Genomic DNA, 5,768 nt, shown 5'->3' on the forward strand with positions numbered 1-5,768 from the left:
GTGGAAATATTAGAAAGACAGGAGGTCACAACCGTGGCTAAAATGAGAAGCCAAAGCCAATATAAAGCCAGAGAGAGGGCACATAATAGAGTAAAAACTTTTAGACACCAACAGCAGACAACTAAAAAAACTCAGATGAGCTCAGTGCGTGGAATCCTGATATTGTTGTCATTAATGGGTCTTGGTAGCTCCCAACCGTCTGAGGGATTTAGAGGAACAAAATATCTGGGATCTCACTATCTCTTGAAAACCAAGGCTCCCTGCACCAGCTATCTCTCAACTTTTATCTTGGCAGGCACATAGGGACACCACACCCTCAAAATTTCATTTCTGTAGGCCTCCCACTTACAAATATTCCAATGCCAGGAAACAGCCTGTCCCAAACCACACTTGTTAGATCCTTTCTGATACCATCCTGAGCTCATCTGGCTTTCCTACGTTGCTTCTTGCATTGTGATATACACAGCTCAGCACATTCATCGCACCATTCTCAACCATTTGATTGCTGACTCTTATCTGTGATCCGAACAACATCTGACTGGTGTCAAGAAAACAAACTCTCCTTCATTGTCACAAAAACAAAGGAGCTGATTGTGGACGACAGAAGGAATGGAGACAGGCAAACTCCTATTAATGAATCTGTGGTTAAGAAGGTGAAGAGCTTTAAGTTCCTTGGCATAAACACCGAGGATATCACATGGTACCCTGATGAAAGGTCTCGGCCAGAAACGCCGACAGTGCTTCTTCCTATAGATGCTACCAGGTCTGCTGTGTTCCACCAGTATTTTGTGTGTGTTGCTTGAATTTCCAGCATCTGCAGATTTGCTCGTGTTTACCTACCAGCTGTGTTGTGAAAAAAGCCTAACGGCACCTCGTTCACCTCAGATGGCTTAAGAAGCTTGGGTTGGGGCCTCAAATACAAAGAATTTTCTACAGGAACACAATTGAGAGCATCCTGACTGGCTGCATCACTGCCTGGTATGGGAACTGTACTTCCCTCAATTGCAGGAACCTGCAGAGAGTGGTGCGGACAGCCCAGCACATCTGCAGATGTGAACGTCTCGCTATTCAATCAATTTACAGAGACAGGTGTGTAAAAATGCCCAAAAGATATTGGGGACGCAGTTTACCATAACCACAAACTGTTCCTGCTGCTACCATCCAGAAAACGGCATCTCAGCGAAAGGACCAACAGCTCTGGCACATTTGTGATGTGGAAGCTTCTAGCTGCGCAGGACAAAGGTTTTTGATGTCATTATGTACCCAGAGAGAATGGGTCAAGTCATGTCGTCACGGGTAGAAAAGTCCAGGAGAAAAGGACGTAAAACAAGTAACACACACAAAATGCTGGAGGAACTCAGCAGGGCCGGCAGCATCGATGGAAAAGAGTCCTCATGCTGAGTTCCTCCAGCATTTTGTCTGTGTTGCTTGGATTTTCAGCATCTGCAGGTTTTCTCGTTTGTGATTGGACCTGGAACAAAAGTGATTTTCTCAACTGGTGATGTAAAAGATTTTGCTCCCTTTCTCTGAGTTCCTAATCCTTGCATTTAGATAGCTGGAGCTCAGCTCTGTCTGAGAGATCCATCGGTTCCCATTCCCTCATCAGCCAGAAGCTCCCCGGGGTCCGTGTAAGGATCGTGGGGCTGAGAGACAGGGAAGAGAGCAGGACTGTACCGGGTTTGAGGGCCATGATGCACGCAGTTGATAGCAATTGCCCCTCACTCGGTTTTTAAGACAGTCGCCCCGAGATGATCGCTGACCTGCGCCCGAGTCCAGGGCCGTGCTTCCGAGACCGTTTGTGAACGGCGCGCATGCGTGATATTCGGTAACGTCATCAACCTTGACGCCTGCGCATATGATCGATGCTTCAGCGCCGGCGAAATTGTTAATGCACGGCATTAAGGGTAATCACAGTGCCATTAACAGTTTATGCAAGCACTGGTTCCAAGTCCATACCTCAGTATTTTTTTGTATATAGAAAACTCAGCAGCTGTTTTAACGCACAAAGCGGCTCACAGAAACAATATACTGTGTCTGCCGGGTGAAATTCTCCATAGATCAGACGTTGAAATTCCACCGCGTCTGGATGTTTCCGTCCTGAGTGGTGTCGAAGCACGGAATGACATTCTTTTCTAGAATAATCTGGTATAAACAATGGCAACAACCTGTACAGTGACTGGCATCAATTACCACTAATCCTAACAATTTTTTCTCTGCTGTAGCGAACCGCAATGCCAATGGGGAAATAACTCAATTTAGTTCGTTATTGCAAACGCAGCATCTGTCATGAAGTCTCTGAGGACGGTCGATGGTGAGACCGTAACACCAAGTACGATGTTTTCAAACTACTCGGTGTAATGACAGGACGTTATCTGAGCAGGTAGTAGTGTGTAATCCTGTGGGTGAGTCCTCAGCGCTGATTCCACTCTAACCTTGCGAGTGGAGACTCTGCTCCGGTGCAAATGATCGAAACTTTAATTGAACAATAAAGTCAGCACTCCCTTGTTGTTTCTCTGTGATCACGCATCCTTAATATGATTCACTGTTACATTGTGCCGGTGATAAATTTCTCACGATATGACACATCAACATTAACGTTATTGGCGCAAACCGTCGCTGTCTGCGCTGTTTCCGGAGTCAGCCGAAAACACAGATGCCGGCAAGTATGCGGCCCGAGGTAGAAAACACATACCCTGTATTACAGACCCGATCCTCCACCGGTGCTGTCGCGTTTACTCCCAGAGACAGGGAAAAAAATAACAGAAAACATTCTACAACTTTGGTTTTAATGCATAACAATGCTAGTAACGATATTTAATATGTTATTGAGTTAGCAGAACATTTGGAAAGTTGGACTTGAGAAAGTAACCGAGGGAAGAAGATAACGTGCGTATTAAGCTGCTAAACAGAGATGAACCGCGTAATGGGACACAATTCACGTGCACAGTAAAGTATCAGGATATATAAACGAGCTATTCCTGGAGCATACTCCTCTCGTGTTCAGACAGAGAAACAAGGAGAAGCTGGGGGCGGGGGTTCTTTGACATTTCATGAAACATCAGAATACCACAGGAATTCTGCCTCCATTCAGCCACCGGACATTAGGAACAGAGTGGAGGTGCAAGGAGAGACGCTTTCGCAACAACGCAGCATTCTGAAACCGGTATCAATAACTTCAGCTTTTTGGCTCTGCAGTGGCCTGAAATTATAGCTGTTCAAATATCTGCGTGTCGAAGAAAGGGGGTTCATGGTATATCAGGGAGCAGTCTGGCGCTAGCTGTCGAGCCCCTTTGTGTGGGCATGAGAATAAAATGATTAATTGTCTGCAGCGATCCCCTCCGCGAGGATCTGTATATCATGGATTGTGTGACTAATCAAGATAAAGTGTCTCCACCCGAAAGGTCGATATTCCCCCACAGATGCTGCCCGGCATGTTAGTTTCCTTCAGTAGGTAATTCCTACTTCGTATTTGGAAAGACGTAGGTAGTTTTTGCCAATTTAGATGATCTTTATCGCTCTGGAGATCATTTCGCAGTTGCGTTTGGTCACAGAGTCACAGAACAGAGAATCATAGAACAGTACGGCACTGAAACAGGCTCTTCTGATCATCCGAGAGCGTCGAATTAACACCCTCCCTAGTCCCATGGAGATTGCACCTGGAACATGCCGTCCATAAGCCCACCCCCGCATCCATGTTGAATCAAATTTCCTATTAAATGTTGAAATCGGACCTCATCCACCACTTCCTCCGGAAGCTCGTTCAACACTCTCACCGCCGTATGAGGATGTTCCGCCGCATATCGCCCCGAAATATTTCACCTTTCACTATTATGTGCCTTCGTTTTTCTCTAATCAAACCCCATGGAAAATGTCCGCTCATATTTACCCTACCGATATGCCGTGTAGGTAGCATCCAAACTGATGGAATCAACATCGTTTTCTCTAACTTCCGGTAATGCCCCATACCACCCATTTCACCACTTAACACCCCTCTTTCCCTCACTCACCTTATCCCCTTGTCCGCCCATCATATCCCTTCCCCTTCATGTTTCACCTACCACCTTGAGTTTCTCTTTGCCCTCTCTCTATCTTTTGACCCGACTGCTCAGCTGCTTTTATTTCTCCAGTCCTACAGAAGGCTTTCAGCCCGAAACGTCGAATGTACTCTTTTCCATAGATGTTGCCTGGCCTGCTGAGTTCCTCCAGCATTTTGTCTATAAAAGCCTTGGATACAGCCCATTCCATCACAGGAAACACCCAAGCCAACAGTTCGAAAAATCCCTTGCCACCGTTGAACACCTAAGACCAGACGACACAGGAGCAGAACAGGCCACTCAAACCATCGAGTCTGCTTTGCCTTTCCATCATGGCTGATCCGGGATCTCACTCAAACCTATAAACATTCCTTCTCACCATATCGTTTGATGCCCTGTCCAATCAGGAAAAATATCAAGTACCGCCTCAAATATACCGCTGAGCTCCTGCTGCTCTCAGTTTTCGGACTACCCTGGTCATGGGGCATGAAGAGAAATATCTGGACAAACAGGAACATTAGCGATAGTCAGTCTGGGCCAGTGTTTAGTAGGTCATACCTGACCAATCTCACAGATCTTTACCAGGTAGTTACCTGCAATGCTGTTAAAGAAATTTGTCAGGTTTCCGTGTGGGAAGCTGCTCGGGAAGGTTCAGTTGCTTGGTTCTCACAATGAGGAAGTAAATGGGATTGTCCATCGGGTACGTTGGAGAAGCTGGAGTGCAGTAATGGATGGTTGTCTCTCTGACAGGGGACCTGTGATGAGCGGAGTGCCCAAGGGATCGTTGCTGCGTCCGTTGTTGTTTGTCATCTATAGCAATGATCTGGATAATGATGCAGTTAGCTAGGTCAGCAAATTTGCCTATGACAGCAACATCACGGGTGTAGTTCACAGCGAGGAACAATAGCAGAGCATGAAGCGGGACCTGGACCAGCTGGAAAAATGGGTTGAAATGTAAGATCGGATTTAACACACACAACTGTTAGATATTGCCCGTTGGGCGGACCAGCCAGGGTGGGTCTGACACAATGAGAATTAGGGCACTGAGGAGTACGATAGAACAAACGAATCTGGGAATGCAGGACCATAATTCAATGAAAGTTGTGGCGCAGTTACACAGGGTCATAAAGCTTTCCGCACATTAGCCTTCAGAGACCAAAGTACGGAGTACAGGAGTTGGGACGTTACGTTGCTGTGGTTTAAGGACTTATTGGGGCCCAATTTGGAAAATTCTGTCCGGTTGGGCTCAACCACCTGCAGCAAAGGCAAATAAGATTGAAAAAATGCAGAAAAAAAATTACACGGCTATTGCCGGGACTGAATGTTTTTAATTAAAAGGAAAGATCACGTATGTCAGCACTTTATTTCCGAGCGGGTAGAAGATTGAGGGGAGATTTGATAGAGGTATACCATATTATGAGACGTATAGAGAGTGTAAATGCAAGCGGGCTTTCTCCCCTGATGTTGGGTGAGAATACAACTAGAGATCATGGGCGAATGGTGAAATGTGAAATGTTTAAGGGAAACATGAGGAGGAACTTCTTCACCCGAAGAGTCGACGGAGTTTAGAGAGTGCTGTCAACGCAAATGGTAGTTGAGATTCCGATGTCAAAGTTTAAGAGATGATTGCCGAAGTACACGGATGAGAGGGATATGGATGGCCACGGTCCGGATGAGGCCGATGTTCAGTAGGCAGTGTAAACAATTCCTCATTGCCCTGACGGGCTGAAGACC

Source organism: Hypanus sabinus, unplaced genomic scaffold (genome assembly GCF_030144855.1).
Source record: "Hypanus sabinus isolate sHypSab1 unplaced genomic scaffold, sHypSab1.hap1 scaffold_687, whole genome shotgun sequence".
Classification (NCBI taxonomy): Eukaryota; Metazoa; Chordata; class Chondrichthyes; order Myliobatiformes; family Dasyatidae; genus Hypanus; species Hypanus sabinus.